General features: G+C 47.0%; 1 protein-coding gene and 1 long non-coding RNA gene across 6 annotated transcripts in view; one reads left to right on the plus strand and one right to left on the minus strand.

Annotated features, from left to right (window-relative positions):
* LOC146206683 (uncharacterized) overlaps window positions 1–17,008 on the plus strand; it is a 41,115-nt gene extending 24,107 nt beyond the window's left edge. Inside the window, exon 3 of the long non-coding RNA XR_014703274.1 lies at window positions 15,584–17,008. This is a non-coding gene — a long non-coding RNA (uncharacterized LOC146206683). The remainder of the gene's footprint in view (window positions 1–15,583) is intronic.
* LOC146206682 (M-phase inducer phosphatase 3-like) overlaps window positions 1–25,362 on the minus strand; it is a 215,797-nt gene that overhangs the window by 145,048 nt on the left and 45,387 nt on the right. The gene's annotated exons all lie outside the window — the stretch shown is intronic.

Genomic DNA, 25,362 nt, shown 5'->3' on the forward strand with positions numbered 1-25,362 from the left:
ATAGGCATTCCTTACTTGACCATAGCGCTTCTCGACGGGAAGGGTGAACAATTGAACGAAAGCACTTCCGGCTATCTCCCGCAGGGGACATTTCTTTGTGTTTTTCTAGACGTTCTCTTGACAGGGTCAATTTGGCATTTGCAGGGTGTCCACAAAGCAAAACAGGCTTACAAAACAGGATTCCTGGAAACAGGCTCACTTAGAGCCATTGGACCATCACCACATATCCACAGCACTTATCCATGCCGTCAGGCGAACAATAGAGCGCGCAAGTGCGGATGATGCACGGTCGTAACAGCCTCCTCCCCCGCCAGAAGAGTCTCGGAGGGCAGCAGTCGCAGCTGCTGCATGAAGAGACGACTTAATGGCCTGCACGTGAACGCTTGAAGCTCGCTGTTGCTTGTCGCGTTGTCTTGATTGTTGTAGGCCAAATTGCTTGAGCTATCTGAAACTCAACCACATGTCGAAGTAAGCACTCGGCTCCCGTCTGAAGAGACCAGGTCAAAAGAAAACTGCCATTGTTGTTCGAGAAAAGCCCACTCTCAAGCCGTTCAGGACCCACGTATTCCTAGAAAACCAAACGTGCTGCTTTACATAGTCACACATATACAAGCGCACGAGAAAAAAAAAATAAAAACCTGATTATCAATTTGGATACATGGTGAGGAACACCTCGGACTGCTTAGAAACAGCGGCTAAGCGCGTCCGCATTCCCATTTAACTTCCCCTTTTTGTATCTTATTTCAAAATTGTACTGCTGTAAAATCAAGCTCCACCTAAGAAGGCGACTGTTCTTCGATGTCGCAGTTTGCAGCCAAGCCAGGGGACAATGGTCCGTCTCTACGGTGAATTTGGCCCCTCCAAGATAGCACTTCAATTTTTGAATGGCCCATACAATGCAAGCGCACTCTTTCTCTGACGCGCAATAAGCCCTCTCTCTAGAACTCAGTTTTCTGCTCAAGTAGAGCACGGGGTGCTCATTACCGTCGTCATCTCTCTGGCAGAGAACAACACCTAGCCCTCGATCACTGGCATCACACTGGACCGTGAATTCTCGGTCATAGTCTGGAGCTCGCAATACCGGACGGCTAATCAGCACAGCCTTCAGGTTTACGAAGGAGGCTTCCTTTTGTTCGTCCCAGACTACATTTGTCGGTTCTGTCTTGCGGAGAGCGTCGGTCAGAGGGCTAGCCAAAGCTGAATAGTTAGGGATGTAGTGATTGTAGTACCCAGTCAGACCCAGGAATGCTCGAATTTCCGTCTTCGTGCTCGGCCGCGGGTAGTCTGCTACCGCAGAAATCTTAATCTCGCTGGGTTTCCTGAAACCTTGACCTACATTGTGACCCAAGTAGTCCACGGTCGCCCTTGCCAGGCAACATTTCTCGGCCTTTACAGTTAGTCCAGCTTGACGCAAAAGGCTCAGTACAGCTCTTAGATGTACCATATGGTTCGCCCATGAGTCGGAAAAAACCGCAATGTCGTCTAAATAAGGCACCGCGAATGTTTCACACCTCTTTAAAACCCTATCCATGAGTCGGGAAAAACAAAATGGAGCATTTTTGAGCCCGAAACTCATCATTGTTGGCTGGTAGCTGCCCGTCGGAGTGACGAAAGCCGCGTATCTGCTGGCGCGTTCAGTGAGCGGTACTTGCCAGTATCCTCGAGTAAGGTCTAGCGTAGTCACATATGCCGCTCTACTGACCTGTTCTACTCTCTCCTCAATATTCGGAATAGGATACACTTGATCCCTGGTGAGAGAATTTAGCTTTCGGTAGTCTACCACAGGCCTAGGGTCTTTACCTGGAGCTTCTACTAAGATCATAGGCGAAGCATAATCGCTTTCCGAGGGTTTTATTACTCCCAATTCCAGCATGCGAGTTACTTCCCTATCCAGAATTTCTCTTTGCCTTGGAGAGAATCGGTAGCACCTTGATCGCACTGGCACGTCTGAAGTCAGCTCAATATCGTGCTCAGTCAAATCAGTCCTGCCTGGCCTGTCCACGAAGCAGGCCTCAAACTCTGTTATTATTTCGCCCAGATCAGACAGCTGGGATTTTAGTTCTCCTCTCTGCTCCGTCTTTTTGAGAAGCTCCTGAGCGTTGCTTCCTTTTCCGCTGAGGCAAATCAAGTTATCCCCCATCTCCTCGGGAAGGTTCAACGTTAGATTTACCATGGTTTCCCTCTGCACATAAGGCTTCATAAGATTGCAATGATAAATGCGCACTGCTTTACGCCTATCGGGGATTTTCACTGCGTAGTTAGTGTCAGAAAGCTTTGCAACGACTTCAGCCGGTCCTTCCCACTGTACTTCGAGCTTATTCTTGGGATCATTGGCTTGTTCCATAGCTAAGTCCTCTCGGGTTCCACTTAGTAGTCTCGTGAGATTACTAGAGACTGGCGGCAAGAGGTTACTCTCAATAACGTCCTCATTCCGCGTCTCATCAAGCTCGCTTTCAAGTTGACTTATCTGAGATGCCTCGCTCTCAAAGTTTTCCGACCCGCTATCTTCCGCATCGACCACTGTTTTAACTGCCGTTTCCTCCGCTGTGGATTTTTCTGGTATGAGCAGTGTAGCTGGTTCTCGCGCCTTTGAACGTGTTAAGGCTTGCACAACTCTGTCTCCGAAAAGGATGCCCCTCTTTCGCAGCAGCATGTCCGATTTGTTGGAGAACAAATACGGATAGCACTTAGGAAGCTTTCCTGAAACGGCAGCCTCGGTTGTTAATTCGCCGAAAGGGCCCTCGATGACCACGTTCGCGATTGGCAAGCACACACTCTGTTCCTCCACTACCTGGCGGATCCATGCACACTGTCCTGTATAGTCGGAAGGCGACACATACGCCGGATGGACAACATCCATCGTTGCGGCCGAATCGCGCAGTACCTTGCAAGGCTTCCCGTTGACTACTAGGTCATGCAGGTAGGGTTCTAAAAGCTGCATATTTTCATCGCAGTCACTGACATACGAGAAAGCAATCTTTTCTTTCCGGCAGTTGACGGCAATGTGACCCTGCTCATTACACCTAAAGCATGTGAGCGGCTTCCTAGCCCCAAGCTTGTTCTTTGTGTTCTGCGCATTTGTCACTTCCCCACTTTTCTCACTGCCATCCTTTCTAGGGCGTTTGCCTGAAGAAGCCTTCCTTTCTTCGTTTGCAAATCTAGCAAAGTGCCTTTTCTGACGGTTATTCACACTCAACTTGGGATTGCGGGGCCTATCCATTACTGGGTTGCTGAATTGTCGGCGCGAAGCATACTCCTCAATGAGTTCGGCAGCTTCAGTTGCCGACTTAATTTCGCCTCGGTCCTGTAACCAATTTCTTTCTTTTTCTGGGAGGCAGTTATAAAACTGCTCCAAAAGAATTCGCTCGACTACAGCGTCCCTATCACTGTAGGAATCAGTGCTCTTTAGCCATTCGCCCAAATTAACTCTTAAATTGTACAGGAATTCAGGGTAACTCTCGTCCCTGGACTTAGTAGCGTTCCGAAAACGTTGTCTGAACGCCTCGGCGCTAAGCCTATACTTTCTCAGAAGGCAAGCTTTGACCTTCTCGTAGTTGTCCGCGTCCTCCTTGCTTAGCCGCGCGACAACCTCCGCTGCCTCGCAGGGCAGAACCGTCAATAATCTCTGAGACCACGTGTCTCGCTGGAAGGACAGTTTTTCGCAGGTTCGCTCAAAGTTAGCCAAATACAGACCGATATCCCCTGATATCACATATGGCTGCATGTACTTTGACATCTTGAAATCTGTCTCCTTGTTGAGAAGAGGTACCGCTAGCTGGGGACAATCGCCCGACCTCTTGCTCAACTCTAGTTCTAATTTCCGGAGCTCAATTTCTAGCTTCAGCCTTTCTGCTTCTCTTTCAATTTCAATTTCTCGCTCTTTCTGCTGTCTGAGCTGTTCCTCCTTTTTTTGTTCGATGAGGTTCCATGCTTCACTGAGCTCCTCATCATCGGCTCCCAAATCAGTGATTGCCTTTAAAATCAAGGGTTTCCGTGCCAAACCACTTGTATCAATTCCCAATTCCTCACACAATAGCAACAGGTCCGGTTTCTGCAGCTTTTGTAGGTCCATGATCGCTCCGAGTGTCGGCTACTTCCAAAACAACAGTGCAAACTACCAAACCTAAAGGCGTTTCAACACTTTTTACCAGTTCTAAAATCTAACCCTGTTCTAGAACCTGGTCCACATCAGAAGAAAAGCCAAGCACTCACCCACACATGCGATCGATGTTCCGAGCTGCTTTCTTGTTGGCCGATTGTTGCTCCTGCTTGTTGCTTGAGATGCCACCTCCGATCACAAGATGTTGTGGCTTGTAGCTTCAGATCCACCTCCAATCACCAGATGTTGTAGCTTGTAGATCCAGATCCCACCTCCAGTCATCAGATGTTGTGGCTTGTAGATTCAGATCCCAACGCTGGTCACCAGTTGTCGTGACGCTGGGGCTATGTCGACCCGGCCTTCACTTGGTAGCGTGCAGAGACTCGGGGTTGAAGCAGGATTGAATCTTCGAAGTTGGTGAAATATATACAAGCAGGTTTAATGGCACTTTGAGAAAACTTATTTACAAGATTATTTACACGAAAAAGAAGGGTACATCAGCAATATGGCAAGCGTTAAGAGTTCATAGCGAGAAGCGACTGGATGAGCCGTTTACCCAGGGCCCAGAGCGACATTTCGTGCTCTGCAGCGTCCTTAAAACCCCCTATGTCCAGCCCCTCTCTGAAGATGCTGACCAACCAAATCCAGGGCACGCCCCTCAGATATCGGCATCCAATCGAACACATCACTGCACTGATGGTCTGAAGCACTGACTGGCCCGGCATTGTTTCGTTGAGCCTGGTCACTTGTTGGCGGGAAAAGCTTGGGAACGGCGAGGAGGTACATTTCTATTCTTCAGCCAAGAATCGATAGGCAGCTGGTTCCGGCAAGTGGATTTACTTCTCAGAAACCCAAGTGCACGTGGGCGCCGCATACGCTCCCAGCATTGCCCGTTTTCGACAATTGCAAATCTTTCCTGCATTCCCGGGAAATCATCTAATGGCCGTATGCGTCATGCTCCTTTCTTGTCCGGCATTCCCAGGAAATCCTCTAATGGCCGTAATCACCTTGCTCGTTTCTTGTCCTGTACGTCAGCGGACGTGTCACTCTGTCGCCTCGTTTGGACAATAGGCATTCCTTACTTGACCATAGCGCTTCTCGACGGGAAGGGTGAACAATTGAACGAAAGCACTTCCGGCTATCTCCCGCAGGGGACATTTCTTTGTGTTTTTCTAGACGTTCTCTTGACAGGGTCAATTTGGCATTTGCAGGGTGTCCACAAAGCAAAACAGGCTTACAAAACAGGATTCCTGGAAACAGGCTCACTTAGAGCCATTGGACCATCACCACATATCCACAGCACTTATCCATGCCCACAGGCGAACAATAGAGCGCGCAAGTGCGGATGATGCACGGTCGTAACAATACGAATATCACGGCGTCGCGAAAAAATGCTTATCATCCGAACATTTGTCTAATCAAAACGAACAAAATTAAGTATGCAGAGGAATTGGAAAGACAGTCGCGCAGACTTGTTTACGGCCGATAAGGTTTATTACGGTCGCGCGGTGCCAGCTCGCCACTCGCGGTGCGTACAGCGCCACAGGCTATCGTGACATGGGCGACGTGTAGGCCGCTTGCCTCCGCGGAACTTCTCGCGGCAAGTACAGCATGACGGGAAATGGAGACGTGCCGGTCGCGTGGCGCCGCAGACTGCTCGCGATGCGTACAGCGCGAACCTACAGTGCGCGGGCCGTGCACGTCCACCGCAGACTCAGTGCACAGTATCGTGACTGGCAGTTGCGACGTAGGCGATTCGTACGCCGCGCGCCACTGCACACTCGTCTGTCATGCATGGAAAGCATGACAGACGATCGCGATGCCGGCGTACTTCTCGCGGTACGTACAAGACGACAGGAGATGGCGACGTGCGGGCCGGGCTGCGCCGCCAACTGCTCGTCCTGAATAACGACCGCGGAGCCAAGTATGTGCGATCCGTGAGCACGTGAGCGTGCGCCGTCGCCAACTGCTGCGATCGCTACGTCCGCAACGTACGGGCCACGCGTCGCCGCAAACTGCTCGTGATACGTACAGCAGGGCTGGCGATCTGTCAAAGATGTGCAGGGCCAGGCAGTGCGTGGTGCTTAAGGTTGTGGTCGCAAGTCGCGCATTTGTATTATCCGTGGCGGCGTGGTAGAGTGCTTGGAACATCCGAAAATTTGCACATTGTACACAGTGCACTCCGGCCGGGGAATTTCGCCAATTCGTATCATACCGAAATTCGTATCAACCGGATTCGTATCACCGAAATTTTACTGTATGCTGGAGGAAGTGCACCTTATTTGCAGACGACCTAAACAGACCGAATACTCTACAGATTAAAGGAATGTAGTCAGTTTATTTCATTTAAGTTATATTTGTATCTCACATGTATACATGCTGCAGAAAGTGCACGCTACTTGCAGACAATCTAACTGGAAAGAATACAAGATGAATTTGGGAAATGTAGCCAGTTTATATTTGCCTCTCGCAGGTATACATGCTGCAAGAAGTGCACACTAATTTCAGACCATCTAACTAGACCGAACACATTACAGATTTAAATACAGCCAGTTTATTTCATTTAAATTGTATTTATCACCGGTATACATGCTGCAGGAAGTGCACGCTACTTGCAGATCATCTACATAGACCGAATACATTATGGATTTGGGGAATGTAGCCAGTTTATTTCATTTTTAAGTTATATTTGTCTCTTAAAGGTATATATGCTGGAGGAAGTGCATTGAATTTGCAGATCGTCTACATAGACCGACTACATAGATTTGGGGAATTCAGACAGTTTATTTCATTTAAAGGGGTAGAGACACCAAATTACAAGGTTGTGCAAAGCTTGTCACGCATTTCCTTTGTGTTTGAAGACCATCACAGTCAAGTACTAACTTCAACGGAGGCGTAGAAATTTTTTTTAAGGTTTGTGGAAATGTTCGCTCTCGCATTCTAGACCCATCGCTAGCTCACTGACTGTGGCGTAGGTTCAGTGAAGAAACCATAACCAAGTATTTGTGACGTCACTGCACAGTTTTCTGACGCAAGAGACGATGCAGCTGGTCAGATAATGCTCGCTGGGCTGTTGTGCGGGCCTGACGTCAGTATGGTGGAAGCGGCAGCGGAACCGGTTTGCGACCACCCAGATAGGAGGCGTTTTGACCTCCTTGCCAGATACAAAGGTCTATTCGCCGCGAGATCGCCCCTAGACCTCCTTCATGTTTGCAAACAAACAAGATGATCGAGGTGGCGCTGCTATCGTCAGCGATCCCACGGTAGGCAAAAAGCACGACCGCGGCCGCGGCACTGTGGCCAAGCTTGTTAAGGCCGTGTTATTGCGATTTGTAGGCGCCTTCTTGGCAGACGAAATGACGATGTGCTAGTATATTCGTGAGCCTCAGCGGTGAGGACAGGAGCGATACAATGAAAAACTCTACCTACACGGCGTGCAGCGTACGAACCCGCACGCCGTACCGATGGAGATTCGGTTCAAGGCGCACAAGAGAAGCGTTGCTGCCGCCAGGAAAAATGAGCGACGTTGACATCTATTTGCTGTTTTCTCCGAGAAAATTAAGCGCGGAACGCATAGAGAATTACAAAGCTTCGGATGCTTACAACTACTTTGAGTCGAGTACGCTGACGGTGATTTGTTTCGCTCATATATAGCGCCGCAAACCGCGTACGATGTAGTCCGCTCAAAGTATCATTGCGTTATCGGATGATTCTTCACACCGAGCGGCAAATGAGTGTTCTTGGTAAGCACGAAGCACCTCGCTAGCGTCTAGCGGCTGTATGGGTAAGGTGATTTAGGTCAGCATGGCAACAGTAGCCTTAACACTGCACGGACTTGAGTATCATTTCGTTATTCATTGAAATCACAACGCTGCGCGTCTGTTATATCTGCTCTGTTCGTGGGCGGCTGTCGTCGTTAATGGTAGCAATTTTATCACGGGTAGTCACGCTGTTAGCTTGCATTACAATTACGAGCTGCAGCGGCCAATGTGGTTACGTGGGTTCCGGTAAAAACGTCCCAGGAAAGAGTGGTCCCGAAAAAAATGGCCTCGGATAAAATGTTCCCAAATAGATGCAATTAAACGTACTACAAAGTCGAGCTTTCGCCTTGCCCGGTGCTTGATTTATCAGCGATAAATTTCGCTCATTGTAATCAACTTTTACTGTTTTTATCTGCCATCTGTGTTTATGGTTTTAGCTTGAACAGTATTTATATTTTGAACCCCGCCGTTTTTTTTTTTCACGTCCTGTAGTTCTTTTACTAAAGGCCTATACTGAGCTTCCTCGAGTCTAGCCGCAGTAATGTAGGCTACAGTGCTTCTTTCTACCTGTCCGCTTGAAATTTGCAAAACATGGTACTGATGCTGTGCGTTCGCAAAAAAAAAAAAAAAAAAAAAGAAAACCATTATGGCACCGAAATTTGTGCGGTGGAGGACAAGCACGTCTCTCGAATGTGTAATATTAGCCGGGTGATTAGACCTATATTAAAGAGCGATATTTCCCAGCTTGGAAACTGGAAACTATGCACCGCATAATACTCGCTGGATATTATATAGTGGCGGGGCTTTTTTTTTTTTTTCGATATGCTTTCATGCTAAGTCTTCTCCAGTTTCTGTAAACGCGTAAAGCACCCAGAGGACCCAGTACCCAAACAATGGTTACATCTATTCTAAAAAAAAAAGAAAGGCATCATAAGACGTTAATTTTTCGCGAAGTGAGTTCCGGGCAGATTTCAGTCAATTTCTTCGGTGACATTTTTTCTTAGGGGCCGCTTCCTGAGGGGACCTTTCTGGACGTTTTTTCCGGGGCCATATAGTCCAGGGGCCTTTGTTTCGTGGCTGTATCTTCTGGGGGCCTCTTTTCAGGGGCCGTTTTTACCTTCACCCGTGGTTCCGTAGTTAGGGTGGCCCAGTTCGGTCTCGCCACTGTGGCCGCGGTAATGTACAGGATAAACCCCACAACTCTCATTCACAATCAGCCGCTGTGAATACAAATAAAAGCGCTCGGCATAAATAAAAGAAAATGCAGCTCCGATCCAAATCACTAGCTGTTAACGTGAAGTGGGAGTCTTCATCTGGTAAAATAATTTGACGTGAACGTGGCGAAGGTTAGCCATGCAGCATATATATCACAGATCGAGGAGTGCAACACAGATCTTTCGAGTAGCAGCTCACTGCGCATACATACAATTACCAAAGTGAAAAAAACGGGCTTGAGGAACAGTTCACATAGGTAAACATCTACGCATGCTCCACCAAAGAAACAGGCCTACGCAATATATATGACTGCCTCGTCTATGTATGTTACCAGCGCACCCGCGCCCGCACACCAAGATCCCATGACGCGTCGTAAAAAGGCCAAACTCGAGTGATTCGCGACCTTTGATCCGGTAGACCGCTCTGGCGTAAAGGTGAATAAGCTCCAGCTTAGCCGTAACAAAGTGTTTGCCGCATATTCAATGAGCAGGCGTCGGTATTCAGCCTTGGCGCTTCACCGCGGCGGCCCACAACTGTTTACGGCGACCATTGTCGGCAAGAAGCCTTTGCAAGCTTACTAAACTTCCTCTTGTGTGCCTTTCAGCACAAGTCATAGTGAAGCGATTAGTCGGCATGGTATTCTGCATTTCCCCGCAGCAGCAAGCCATCGCACAATCACGGGAGGCAAGGCGACTGAAGCGTTGTTTTGCCTACCACGCGAAAGTCACTAACGACGACAGCGCCACCGCATTTTCGTGACGTAGCCGGAGTGAAGCCGGCGGCGCTCGCAGAAACGCACGCGGCGTATGGCTGCTTCCGAGTTTACGGCGGGTTTGTTGGCGATGAAAACGTGCCTTATGCAATGAATTACCGATTTACTGTTTAGAGTGTTCCAATATTGCCGAAAAAAATCCGTGGATTTCGCCAATGTAGCAAAAAAAAAAAAAAAAAAGAAATGAAGATACGCGGATTTTAGGAAAACAAGGCACGCAACCACAGGTCTTTTAGATTTACTGACATCACTTTGCATGCTTTTTGCGTTGTACGGCGCTCAAAGGCTTGATACTTGGGCCTGAACATGACATCGCCTTTTCAACAGCGTGCGCGTGTATTATACGAGTGAGACATGCAAATTTAGTGTCCAGCCAACGGAGATACAAGGTTCGTGCTCTGACCTGCAGTACTCTAGAATGAATCGAGGCAGCCTGGTTCATTAGAGCGTACATGACTCGAGGATTAAGCATGTTAAATTAGCAATGACAGCATACTGCCCAGCGGGTTGCCGTAGACTGAGTGGACATCAACTCTGGCTAAACAACCAGGCACAAGTATTCCCCAAAAATGAGATTACGCCGACACCGTACAGGAAACCTCGCCGCATAGGAAAGCTGACTGCTCACGTGTAGAGCGGTGAGTGGATTGAGTTTGCCGAGCTCACAAGGCGGATGCTTCTTGCGGCAAATAATCTGGTGTTGCACTGTGAAATGACTCTAAACGATTTCCTGAAACAAAGGGAAGTATAAGGAAATTCTGATGTGTGTGATGTTTATAAATGGTTAATTAGTAGAGTAATCATTTTTTTCCAATGACAATGAATTTCACCATGTGACAGAACTTTTACACACTTGAAAAAATTTAGGACTATCAGCGATTAATTTTCAGTAACGTTAAAGTGCAAGCTACGAATCAGTAGCTGCGAAGACATCGTAAAAACTGCGCTTGGTCGGTGCCACGTTCTGGCAAGGAGTTATGAAGGCTGAAGATTTATTTATCATTGTAATTATTGTTGAGCAGTGACCTGGGGCGGTTCTGTCGTTTACTTCCAAAACAGTGCCGGATATAAAACTATCCTCAAAGAAATGGAGTTCATCTCATCATTTGACTATAAATACGCATTTATTCCCAAACTAAACACCGATGGTTAAGCCCGTATGAACCTATTTTACTCCCCTTGTAAGATACAAGCAGTTTGCTCGAAAGACAGCACAGACGAAAAGGGGTTCTAATGATTCTAATGGGCTACCAGTGTATATTGATCTATATGTATTATGTAATATTTAGTGTAACAGGTGCTGCGAAGATTTGTTTCTAAAACGTTAGAGCATTTCTCTAAATCGAAATGTGCTCATTACCACTGTTACAGATGCACAGAATCCTTCAACAGAAAAAACAAAACAAAAAACAAACAAACAAAGAAATGAAATGCATATATGGGTTTAACGCGCCATACGACATCGGTTATAAGACGGAGGATGTAGGGGCGGGCCTCGGTGCAGTCAAATCCTGCATCCGAGGAGCGCGTTTCAAAACGGCATGGATCGAACCTCCCGTTCTCGAAATCGGCAGTTGAGCGCCCTACCTCTGAGACACCGCGAGAAAGGTTTAACCACAAAAAAAAAAAAAAAAAAAAAAAAAAAAAAATAATAATAATAATAGTAATAAAAATAATAATAAAATAAAAGTACTCAGAACACTTTACCGTGGATACAGAAGCACAGGGTGGCCAAAGTGGATTTAGCGAAACATGCAGTCGCATGTTTCAATAGTTGCGGTATTCCAAACAGAAACGGGAATATCCCCGCCAGGGTGGTGCAGTGGTAAGACGCCCGACTACTGTGCCGGAGTTCCCGGGTTCGAACCCGACCCCGGCGGCTGCGTTTCGATGGAGGCGAAACGAAGTGGCGTCCGTGTGCTGTGCGATGTCAGCGCACGTTAAAGATCTCCAGGTGGTCGAAATTACTCCGTAGTCCTCCACAACGGCTCCCCTCTCTCTCTTTCCACTTTCACTCCCTTCCCTTACGGCACGGTTCAGGTGTCCACAGAGCAAGTGTGACATATACTGCGCCTTTCCCTTCCTGTGAACCAATTATTATTATTATTTTTGAACGTTTGCATTAAGTTGTATTGACGGCAGCAGCGCTTCGTTTGAGACACCGCTTGTTAAAGAATGTCAAGCGCCGAAGACCGCGACTGATGATGTCCTTTCCAGCGTGACATACTCGATATTTTTTTTATATGGAGCGTGGGGTAATAGCTTGTTTATATTTCTTTCGCGAGAGGCAGATAAGTAAAAGCGCGCAGGAACCGCGAAAGAAACAAAAGGCACTCTGCCGCATGCCGCATGTACATGCCGCACGCACGCACGTAAATCACTGCGGCTTGACACGCGACGCGAACACGCATCCACACTGGTTAGGGTTCGCCGCTATGCCGCTAGGTGGCGAATCTGTCATGATGTCGCTGGCAGCAGATGGCGGGCAGCGCAGCCAGGCTGAATTGAGCAAGTGCCTTGTCGTTTTCAACGGTCCACCGAGCAAACACGCGGTTTTTAGTGCGCTGCTCTGACGTGCATGCAATTGTTGGCAGATTCCAGAGGAACGTACGTGTCGATGCTGTGCTCGAAAAATCGGGAGCGCTATGGAGAAATGCAAAGCAGTGCGACGCGGACCTGTTCAAGCTACGCTTCTTCAAGCGCGAACGACTGACTGCACTATGCGTCTGGATCTGGCCGCCTGTCAACATCGCCGACATTCATGATTTCAGTTCTGGCGAGTAGTTTGATGCTTGCCTGGATTGGCGTCAATCTCGCGTGTGTTGGCCCATGCGAGCCATTCGCGTCGGCATCGCTAGAGGAATCATTTGCCTTCTCGCCCTCGCGCAGATGTATTTTTGAAATCGTGAAGAACCCGCAGTTAGCCTGTTCGATCGCGCAGCATAGTCTGCGCGCACTACGCGACCATGTAGACGAGGCTCTGTGACAGTGCCGTGCTGCGTTGCCTGCTGCCAACGACAACATCATGGCGGATTACCCAGCATGCATTGCTGTACGTATACCAGCCTGGCAGCGTTCCAACACCCAGGTAGCACTGAACATTAGAATAACGTTATAAATTTGTTATCTAAGTTGCCTGAATGTTGCTTAACATTCTGTGACACAAAAATAATATTAGTAGAACATCCAAAAGAAATATTTTATTGATATTGACTTTTGAATGTTATGGTAATGTTATTCAATGTTTACGTTGAATTGTAAACATTACTTTATTCTACAAACAAATGTTGTGTAGTGTCACACCAACGCTCGGTGATTTTCGACGGTGATAAAGACGACGAGCGTATGTGGAAAGGCGCGTGCTAAAAAAAGAAGACGGCAGACAAAAGACGAAGACGCAAGAGACTGAGGCGCTAGTTAAACGGTCGACCTGAACATATTGTCTCTAATATGTTCTAATATTGTCTCCTAAATGTTGAAGTAATATTTGGATCATAACTATAAAACAACATTGCATATATATTTGAAACACTCAGTCCCAGCACTTTTGCCCTTTTTCTTCCAGTAACCATGTTTTTTTCAATAACACTTCTTTGCAACTAGAGCTTTAAGATGATGCCCACCGTAGAATGCAAGCACAGCCCTTTTGCAAGAAAGTATTGCTTATTATCACTCAAGGAACACCCATCGGCGATGGATATAAAAGGGTGACTACTATGCTATTTGTTAAGAGGCGAATGTAGGAAGGGTGCTGTATTGTGGTCTTTGTAAAGCGTGGATGCTGTGTACCATTACGAGCGGTGGGCTTACATGCTCGCGCAAGGTTCCTCTTTTTCACGAATAAGCATTACATTTATGTTGTTTAAATGTTTATGGAAACATTATACCGATATTTATATGTAACATTGCTAAAACACTAGAAAAAAAAAGGTCATTAACAACAACAAAATAACGTTCGACTGAAAAAAAAAAATGTAACATTGCTCTATAATGTTTCGATGCAGTTCTGACGCACGGACAGCACGACGGCTCACTGTAGCCAAAATTCTGCTAGACGGCAATATTCATTCACTAAAATTTGCGAAGGCTGCCGCCGAAGGCGCGGCAATGGTCGGCTGACGGCTTTTTGTCTGTCGCGGTAGCCGAGGCCAGAGTGGCCGGCGGCGCAGCAGTAAGGCAGTGTAGCCCTCCTTAATTTGCTTTGTACCAGAAACAAATGTTATCAGGAGTGCTGCATGCCTGCACAAGTGCGGAGCCTTCGGCAACGGCGCCTCCCGCGCCAGGCGACGAACTACGTTGCTCTCTGCCTGCCGTACTCGGCGCCAGGCGACGAGCTGCGCTGCTCTATACCCGCCGTACTCGTAGCCAGGCCTAGTCGGTTTCGCCAGACGGCACTTCGGAACGAGTCAGCGACTCAACAATGTAATAAAGGTTCGTCCTCCGTCCCCGTTTTACTATAGGAAGCCTATCTCATAATAAATTAAGCTCGATAAAACGTGTGTATGGCGACTGTCCTCAATCGGCCCAATTTGCTCTCTACAAATAGCGCCGACGACTGTTCTGGGCCGCTTGCAGCATTGCTAGGCGCACTGAAGTCAGACCGGCGCTTCGTGGTGATTGTACGCGTGTTCTGCGATGTAAGCAATTGTCGATTTCAGTTCACTGTTGACAAAACTATACTTGATGACCATTTGCATTCGTTAAAATTTGTGAACTTTCAACAATAGCCAGAATCGCACACATGAAGGAGCGCTCAAAACGGCCCACGAAAGCGAGAATGTATGCGCGCTCCTTCATATTCAAAGCCTCTCCTGCTTTTTAATTTTTCCCAGCCGCTTGCATAACGTAGGAATTTGGGCAAAATTGTAGCGAAGAGAGCGGCCGACATCGGCACTGCTACGAGCAACAAGCTGTCGGAGAGCGCGTTGGCGACAGCTGTTCTCAGGCGACAACGGCATGTTTTCGAATAGTTCCTGTTGGCGCGGCGTGACAGGATTGCCAAAACGATGCAAACATCATGTTTACAGATGCAGTTAACCAACTGTTTCCGCAGAGTGACTCTGCCATGAGAGCACAAGGGGAGTCACACTGCAAACAGAGCATACGACGCACCTACTCGTTGACGTTACGAGTTTTAGGCCCAGGTGACATTTTAATGTTGTCTTTTTTTTTTTTTGCACCGTGGTTTTTTTTTATGTTAATTAAACACCTGGCAACTACGAACCGAAACCGAAATACGATAATAAATTATATAATGCGATTTTGGGCTTCTAACACCCTGATCTATGCTCACAAAATCGCCACACACTATTTACAACACAAAAGTACAACATAAACATTTGGTGTCCCTACCCCATTAAAGGGGCGATGACAGGTTCGTTCGATGTTATTGCCGTTTTATACTTCCGTGAATAATATAGAGGTCTGTGATTCTACTTGAAAAGTTTTAGTGCCTAGCGCGCGGCGCATATTAAAAAAAAAAAAATGTGATAGAAATCAGAATCTGGAAGCTCCTCCCACCGAGAGCGACCGCCACCATTTTGAAACGCTCGTGTGACATCAGAAAAGAATACGCGGCGGAGCGTCATCTGCAATGCAGGCTGCAATATCAAAAGACAGGTCTCTTTCTTCTGTGGACGATTAGCACAGTGGTCGTCGCAGAAGTGCTTGATGAAGATGTTACCACACAAAAGCAATATATAGTAAGGCATGCTTTTTTTTTTTTTTTTTTTTCAGCATAAGACACGGTCCCAGTCAGTGGGCCGCGCAGTTTGCTCAGCTGATCAACGCGCTGATCTGTCGCATATTACAACGGCCACGGCGCCAGCACGACCAACGGTCGCGTATCACCGTAGTGTGAGGTTTGCGGCCCCGCGACGTCGACGGACTAGCGGACGGTCGCCCGATCTGTTTTGGTCGAATTGGAGGCCGAGCAAGAACTTTACACCCGATGCAGACAACACTCAGACACCCAGGGACGTCCCATTTAAATCCCTACCTCCCACATCCCAACAGGGTAAACTGCAGGACGTACCTGTGAACTCCCTTTTGGGCTATGTTCGAACCTTCAAAGAAGGATCTCCGTGGGACGTTCCATTTACTTGTCCTTTATAAGACCATGCTAAATACATTCCAGGGCAGTTGTAAGGGATCACGCACCCTGTAGCACGAAAGCGAATGACCGAGAACCACACAAATTCGCTTGAAATGTCAAAAATAAAAGACATACTGGTAGTCGTAACTAGAAATTGGCGCCGTCCCGGCTACGATACTCAAAACTAAATTTTGGTTGCATTTTTCCAAGAGTCTATGTTGGAGGGTTGCAACTGATTGTTGATTGTGGTTTTTCAAAGCATATGAAAAGCGAATGTAAGCTCATAATTGCATTAGCTGATGCATGGAAATTAGTTCTTTTGGAAAATATATAAAAGGTGGCCACGAAATATGCTGCATTACATGCAGCCTACCATAATATGAGAAGCAAGATTCAATGTAAATCACATGTTCACAAAAAGGGCATATGTCAATTTCAACAGTTGGAGGCGAAACGAAGTGGCATCCGTGTGCTGTGCAATGTCAGCGCACGTTAAAGATCCCCAGGTGGTCGAAATTACTCCGTAGCCCTCCACTATGGCTCCCCTTTCTCTCTTTCCACTTTCAGTCCCACCTTCATCCCTTCCCTTACGGCGCGGTTCAGGTGTCCACAGAGTAAGTGTGACAGATACAGCGCCTTTCCCTTCCTGTGAACCAATCATTATTATTATTAATTTCAAAAGTTAAATGTGGCGCCAAACTACTGCGGCATCCAACTTCGTGGCGCCCAACTTCTCCAAAGAAAACAAAACAGTTCTAATCACTATTTTTATCGTCGACAAAGAAATGAAGGGGCTCAATTAACAGAATGTTGCATGTGACCCTGATGAACTGTACTGCAAACGAAATAAACAACTATTCAAGAGATTATTTTATATACCTTTGCTCATATGCAGTCTAGTGCCTGCACATACCAGTACACCCTTGTGGAGGACTATATATAGAAGTGTTTGAGAAAAGTGCTAATCTCAAGATGGTGACTCCTGTATGCTTTGCAAAATGTGAATGTGTGCGTAAGATTTGAATGTGTGTAATTCGTCAAGAACTGGGAATAAATAAAAAGTTTCTGTTGTGTGTATGCTATTATAGTATGCGACATTCCCTGTGTGTCTACGACACCCAGTACAAGGCATATGGAGATAACGCTGAATTATAGTACAGGCTGCAGCATGCAATGTTCAACGTCTCCGAATATTCCATCTGCATATGGGCGTTCACCAAGTATAAATATTTTTTAGCCAAATATTATGTATACGTTCAATCAGCCCATATTTCAACCCACTGAGTTCAACACAAAATAATTATAACTAGAAATGCTGAGAATGGTCAACCTAAGCACGGTTGCCACTTTTCCGTTGAAATTCAACTCTGCGTCAATATTCTTCCTACACCCTGCCCTAATTGTCCCAATACAAATAAAAGATGGCGTCTTGAGTCTGCTCGTAACATCAACATGAGCTTAGAATTATTGAGAACTGGAAACAAATCATTTTTGGAAGACTACATATAATTTCATGCTTCTTAAAAGGCCTCTGCAAGACAGGGCTTAAAATAACAAAATGAGGAAAACCTAAACAATGTCCCAATTAGCTCCCAAAATACTCCAAATATGTTCCACGGTGGTATTGTTTGGGACGTCCTGAGAAAGTAACTTGTTTCATTTGGGATGTTTTGGAGATACTACTATGAAGTCATTGTGGCAATAGAAAGTTCGAATGCTGAGAGTGGGCAAGTAGAAGACGCATGGACGGAGATTCAGAGCCCAGGTGGCAGAGAAAAAGCAACTACAGCTTGAAGTTGAGAAACTCCACCTGCAAGTTGAGCTCAGAAAGACGACCATAGCTCAAGGGGTAGAGGTAGCGATCCGACAAGATCTGTATGATCTATCAAAGCTACTGCAGCCTTTTAAGGTTGGGCAGGAATAGGCCTATATCTTGTGAACTTCGAGAGAACGTGCAAAAAGGCACAGTTTGGTCACAGCTCTTGGCCGCGGCGTTTGTTAAGCTTGCTGCCTTGCGAGGCAGCGGAAGTAATTGCTCGACTCTCTGTGGAGGACTGACGACTACGACAGAGTTAAGGAGAGCCTTCTCAAGAGACTTCGTCTGTCGTCAGAGGCTTTCAGGTAGATATTTCGGAGCACTACACAGAGGCAAGGCGTAGCTATTCAGAGTTTGCCTATGAGTTGATGGCAAACTTGACGAAATAGATGGTAGGTACCAAAGCCAATAATGAGTACAGCAATGCCTTAGAAATCATTGCTATCGAGCAATTTCTTTCTAAAGTTCCAGAGGCGATGAAAATTTGGATTCAGTTCACGGCGACTGTCAGCTCGGTGCAGGCAGCGGCAGAACTTGCAGACGAATAAGTCTCCCGCCGAGGGGTGCGAGAGGAGCTTTCTCTCGCTAAGCTGACTGATAAGAGAAAGAGCTTTACAGGGCCAGGATTGGGAAAGCGCCACTGGAGTTCACAATTTATGCTGGGAAATGTGACAACAGACACTACGAAAACGTTTAGTACTGCTGAAAACTCAAAGTATGCCTGAAAAAAAAAAGGGGGTTCATGCCCGGTCACAGAAGATTTTTGAAGCGCGCAAGCCGCCAATCTGCTATAACTGCCAAGAAGCTGGGCACATTGCCGCGGGATGTAGAAAACTGAAAGTTACGTCCGCATATGCCTTCGATTTGGTGATGAATGAGAAACTACTCAGTCCTTATTTGTTTGATTTGGCGGTCAACGGGGCAAAATGCCGAGCTCAGGGACAGTGAGGCAAAAATTGACCTTGTGCATCCTCATTGTGCAGCCTTTTCTGGAAGAATCTAGTATTTGCCTTCCAGTAGCGGAAGTCATTATCACTGGGCCTTTCGGTGAAGTTCATACTGAGGTGGTGGTTTCAAGCAAGTTGCCACCGCAGCACGCCTACTTGTTTTCTAACCGAATGGACCAGCTTCTGAGAGCTCAAGGGAAAAGCTTGACAGAGTCATTCAGGCGCTCACAAGAGCCTATGCACGTTCCCTTGCGGCCAAGCTAGAGGTGAAAGAGGCTGACTCAGGGCAGGAGGAGAGAGATGTTGCGCGTGCACAGTCTCCGACCTTGCGGAGAAGCGGTGAACAAGCGGGCACACGGAAGTGTCAGGCAGGCAGTTCAATGAAATTGAAAGCCAGCATGCCCCACTGCACTCCGATGAGAGAGAAACGGGAGCTAGTTCAGATAATACAGGACAATCGGAAAGTGAGGAAAGCGATTGTTCTTGCTTCCATCATCAGTGTCGCTCGATCGAATTCTCGGAAAGGTGACCAGAGACACTCTCATTAAGGAGCAGAAAGAAGATAAACGTCTCAAAGATGTGTGGGGCATAGTTAATGAAGGAATCGCTCGTAAGAATGTGAGGTTCCCTGTAAAAAATGGAATATGTATTGTATCGACACTACAGTCGCGCCAAAGGCCTTGTTTTTGACCAGCTGGCAGTGCCAGCAAAGTATCGGGCCGACAATCTGTCGCTTTGTCATGGAGCAGGTTGGTTGGGAGATTTGGGAGTCCGTAAGACGATGTATGGATGCGAGAGTTGGACTGTGAAAAAGGCTGACCGCCGAAGAATTGACGCGTTTGAATTGTGGTGCTGGCGAAGACTCTTGAGAGTTCCTTGGACTGCCAGAAGATCAAATCAGTCGATATTGTCGACCATAAACCCTGACTGCTCATTGGAGGGTCAAATTCTAAAGTTAAAGCTCAGCTACTTTGGTCATCTGATGAGAAGAGAGGAGTCGCTGGAGAAAGATTTGATGTTGGGAAAGGTTGAGGGTCGCCGGAGAAGGGGTAGGCAGCGAACGCGATGGTTAGATGGCATCCTCGAGGCACTGCAGATGAAGTTATGTGATGTTAGGAAGATAGTGAGAGACCGGAAAGCGTGGCATGACATGGTCCATAGGGTCACGAAGAGTCTGACACGACTGGACGACTGAACTGAACTGAAGACGAAAAACCGGTTGCTATCTGAATTTTATTGGCCTGGTTGTTTCAATGATGTCGAAAACTACGCAAGGGCATGTGACACTCGCCAAAGAGTGGAGAAACCGCACGAGAAGGCGAAGGCTCCGCTAAAATTGGCGCCGCTGGTTTCAGAACCCTTTCGTCAGCTAGTAATAGATATCGTGGGACCACTGCCAGTGACAAAATCGGGGCACAGGTACTTGTTGACCGCGGTTTGTCTGACCACAAAGTTTCCGGAAGCTACCCCCATCAAAGAGCAGAGTTTTGTGGAAGTAGTCAACACGCTACTGTCCATTTTCTCTAGGGTAAGATTTCTGCAGGAGATCCTGTGCGATCAAGGAACAATGTTCACAAGCATTCTTACCTCAGGTTCCCTGGAAAGATGTGGGGTGAAACTAAATCACGGTTATGTTTATCACCCGCAGTCAAACAGCGTAGAATGTTCCCACTCGCTAATGAAGCCCATAATGAGAGCTCTGATCTTTGAGAGAAAACGGCAATGGGATGCATGTATTCCCGCCATGCTATTTGCTTTGCGGGCAGTCACTCATGAGGCTACCAGGTTCAGCCCGGCAGACCTCATGTACGGGCAGGTCCTATGCTCACCATTACGACTGTTAAAGAGAAGCTGCACCGGTTTTAGAATTTGATGTGCTTCAGAGGGTCGAATCTGCAGGGTTTATATGTTAAGTATACAAAATATTTTGGCTTTAGCTTTTGAAATAGTGACGTAATCATTGATTAAAGTTGCTACCCCGTTCAGGCTTCTCTGCAGTGCACAGCGCTGGAGGGGGGATGTCAGTAGCAGACGACAGGAGTACGACAGGCGGTAGTGACGTCAAGGACGGCGTCTACCTCTCTTCCGCTTCTATTGCCCGAGCAGGCCGTGCATCACCTGTCGCTTGCAGGCTACGCAGTGCAACCTTTTTCTTGTCTCGCGCTTGTTTTCTTCTTGTGAACGTTATCGCAAGCTTTTTCAGTGCATCTTGCACAGTTCTTCACGAAAAGAACGACCATGCCGTGGTTCTGCGCAGCCTATGGCTGCACGAACACTGGCGGCCGAGAGGATGTCGCGTTTCATAAATTCCCAAAGGAGCACAAGCTATCGGCGCTTTGGGTTGCCGCGGTCAACAGGAAGGATTTCAGGCCTACAAAATCGTCGGTGATCTGCTCAGATCATTTTCGCGACAGTGACTATCACCAAAGCTTGTCGTTGATGCGATCTTTTGGGATACCGATCAAATCTGCGCGATTGAAAACCGGTGCTGTGCCTTCTGTCTTCGCACATAAGAGCACCTCTCCGCCGCCAAGAGCTGCTTTTGCAAAAAGAAGAAAACTCGAGGTAAGAGGTCCAATACATCATATTGCTCTCCTGTTCTGTTTACGTTTTTGTTCTGTGGGGCAGATGGGTGGTCGGGCAGATGAAGGCACAGGTGAAAGTAAAACTATTCAGCATTGGCGCCCGCTGACGCGGCTCGAAAACTGTGAGAGAGTAGGACTTTTTTTTTTTTTTTTTTCATGATTAGGCTATCGGTGGGATGCGGAAAGAGTCATCACACTGCTGAATCGACGAATGAAAAGGCAACCCTTATTTGCTCATGAAAAGTTTTGTTCAGGAAAACGAGCAGTTTTGGACCTCTATACGTTTTGCACTTGGCGATCCGATTCTGCTTGCACATGCCAAGTATGAACTTTTTAAAATGGAAGTCAGAAACCTATGTCATAAAGGAGAACACACATCCTAAACTCGCCTCTGCTTTGTAAAATTAAGTTTCTTATGTCATGTTTATATCTTATGGCCATTTTCTTATTTTCAGGTTCTTGGAGAGCTCCTGGGAAATTCAACTATCCCAATTAAGAAAAGAAATCGGGGCAGCATGATGTCTGTGGTCGAAGTCACGATGTTAAGCGCAGCTAAATGAAGTGTGCTAAACTCGCGACATGGCAGCGCATGATTGCCGATAGCTGTCCTAGCGTTTCGGTATTTTTACCGGTGTTCCAAATGGGATTACGCGCGCGCAGGAAGGTAGCGGCCTGGCTTCTCGTCGATACCGCGCTCCCGCGTTAATTTGCTACATCCCGCCAGAATAAAATGTATACGTACTCGAGGTTGCGAGAGCTGAGAGCATGACTTTTGCTGCTCTTGCTGACATATAAATGACTAAATTCACGCAACAAAACTGGGGCGACGGCTCGTCTGGATGAGTTCATTTGTTTACAATCGTCACATCAAGCGCATTGATGTGACACTGCTTCGTTCGAATCTGGCAGGAGATTTAGGGCACGAGTAAGGCAGATATGTTCAATTGAGAGCGGATCACAGGCGCATACAGCAGTGTAGCGCAGCGGTACATACCAGTGTGAATTTCCCATGCGGGAAAAGGTTAGCGCTGTCTCCTCGCTCGTCATGTCGCCGCTGCCGCCAGTGTCACCTTGTTCCGAAGCCGCCGCTGGTTCAAACAAGTACGGCTCAATATCATATTCCCCTGAGCAGCGTGATCGTTGCATGTTCAGCAGCATACATCCACAGAAAAGCACGTGCGTGCATGTACAATCGCTTGGACCGCCGCTACCACCGAATGGCACGCCGTCATTGACGTCACAGCGCGCTTGACCAATCACAGGCAAGAGCGCCACTTTCAAAACGCCCCACGGCGTTGGTGCACGTTTTTCTGATTAAAAAGTAGTTTGCGGTCACTTATGACTAAATTTAACGTCGTATTCGTGTTCAGGGGGTTGTAAACTGTATATCTGTATTCCGAACTCTTTCTTTTTAAAAAGTGATGCAGCTGCCCTTTAAGGAAATCTTGGGAGTCAAAAGACTCAGACCCAACTGTAGTAGAGTACATATTACACTTGCTAGGAAGGCTTCATCGCTGCCAAGAAATCGCAGAAGCCAACATAAAGGAAGCACAGACTAGGGCGAAAAGTTACAACTAAAATGTAAAGATGCAATCGTATCAAGAGGACGATCAACTCCTTGTCCTGCGCCCATCACAAGCGAATAAGCTCGAAGGCCAATGGGAAGGGCCGTTCCGAGTGGTGAAAAGCTTTCAGATATGAACTACACCATCGAGCAGAAATGAAGGTGCTGAGAGATCATGATCTATCATCACAACCTCATGAAACGATATGTGCTGGAGATTCAGACAGTCAACATGGCTTTTAACGTCAGTGAGGAATTAGCCCCAAAGATTCCTCCGCTCGGCAGCCCTAGAGAAAGTATAGAGGCTGATGAGGTTATGAGAGTAGCAGCGTCGGCTGAGGGCCTGACTGAAAGGCACAGTGTCATCTCAGAGTACGACGAACTATTCTCTGAAAAACCGGGGCGGACAGCACTCGTTACTCATGATATTGAGCTGGCCTCCGATATACAGGTCAGGTTGGAGTCTTACAGAATGGCTCTGCGTCAGCAGAAGATACTGAAGAAGGAGGCGGCACGCATGCTCGAACTAGGAATTATTGAGCCGTGCGAAAGCGCCTATGCATCTCCTATGACACTTGTGGAGGTTCCCGGCAAAGATCCTCGTCCTTGAATAGATTATCGGAAGCTAAATGCCATAACAAAAGATCAGGCATATCAGATTCCAAATGTAGAAGAGCGCATGGAGAAAGTAAATGCCGCGAATTATGTATCCACTCTAGTCTTAGTCCACGAATACTGGCAGGTACCAATGACTAATTGAGCAAGCAAGTACGCCGCTTTTATGACACCTATTGGCAGCTTCAGGCCCCTTGTGTTAAGATTTGGGCTGAAGAATGCGCCATTTTGCTTCTCCAGGCTCATGAACCAAGTGCTAAAGGGCACTGAGAGTTAAGCTCTCTCTTACTTGGAAGATATTGCTACATTTTCCACCACTACATGAAAGGAACACCTTTCTCACTTGAGTGACATTTTCAGCCGACTGAAGCGTGCTGGTCGTCTGTGAGCTGGCGACGTGTGTGTGAAAGTGTCGTGGCGCACGTGCAAGAATGTGCGGGGCGGGGCTCGGTGATGCAGTGCACAAACTCTAACTCTCGCTTTGCGATTGGCCTGCGCCAAAGGTGAACAGATTCCCTGTCTAGAGACCTAGGAAGACCAGAAGGAAGAAAACCTGGTGTCTCACAATGGGAGAGGGAGAATTCAGAAAAAAAATTCTGAATTCTCCAAAGTGTAAAGATGGAAATAAACTTCTTGTACTCTGCTCCAATGAAAGCTCCTCGTCTCTGCGGTTCCTCGATGCCTCGCCAGTCAACGCTACCCTCGGCTCCGGTCCTGTGCGTCCGGCATCGCGACAATGTAGCCAGTTTATTTCATTTAGGTTGTATTTGCCTCTCAGAGCTATATATGCTGGACGAAGTGCACGCTATTAGCAGATCATCTACACAGACCGAATATATCATAGATTTGGGGAATGTTTTAGCTAAGAAATTCATATTTACTATGAAGAGTGCCATGCTTAGAAGAGTGCCCTGAAGTAGACCAGTCTCTTGGATGAAAGGTGATAAAGTTGCACCTACGTGGACTTTGTATGTGCAGTTAGCCAGGAAGTTCCTCAAGCAGTTCTGTGCACTGCCGCTGATACCAAGGTCTGTTAGGTCAGATAACACTGACCCCCCAGTGGTATTGTAGGCCTTCTACAGGTCAAATGAGGCCCAGATACAGCATTGTTTGTGAATGAATGCCTCCCCTCCTGCATGGTGTTTTCTAGGCAGATAAGGTGATCAGTGGTTTAACACGTTTATTAAATCCACACTGATGTATGCCTAAATGTGTATAGGATTCAAGTTTGAAGGTCAGTCTGATGTTTACATCACTTTCAAATGATTTTGCTATACAGCTATTAAGGGCTATTGGTACATAACCACTGGTTTCCTGGGTTTAAGAAAGGGTAAAACTGCTTCTTTTCACTCCTCAGGCATTTTCCCAGTTATCCATATTTATTAAATAAACTCAACAGTGCCTCAATGGCAGCCTAGCATAGCATAATATACACTGCCTGGGCATGATGCTGTTGTTTTAAAAGATAATAATGCTCTACTTAATTCCTGCAATGTAATAAAAATGGTTGTACTCCTCACGCATGCCTGCTTCAAAGAGCGGTTCTTGTTTTTCTGCAGTAAGAGTGCTTTCAGAATGTGCGTGTGTAGTTGAACAAGCTTGACACTTAGCAGAATGCTCAACTAAAATGTTGGCCTGCTCTTCTGTTTGTGGTTTATGGAGTTTAATGTACCAAAGCAACTCAGGCTATGAGAGACTGCATAGAGGAGGGCTCCGAAAATTTTGACCACCTGGGGATTTTAACGTGCACTGACATCATGCTGCACATGGGAGCCTTGCTTTTCACTTCCATCAAAAAACAGCTGCTCATTTGGGTTTTGATCCCGCAGCATTATGTTCAACAGTCAAGCATCCTAACCACTGAGCCACTGTTACGGGGCCTAATGTTTGTGTA

This window comes from Amblyomma maculatum, chromosome 1 (assembly GCF_055883805.1).
Source record: "Amblyomma maculatum isolate TAMU_Amacu chromosome 1, ASM5588380v1, whole genome shotgun sequence".
Classification (NCBI taxonomy): domain Eukaryota; kingdom Metazoa; phylum Arthropoda; class Arachnida; order Ixodida; family Ixodidae; genus Amblyomma; species Amblyomma maculatum.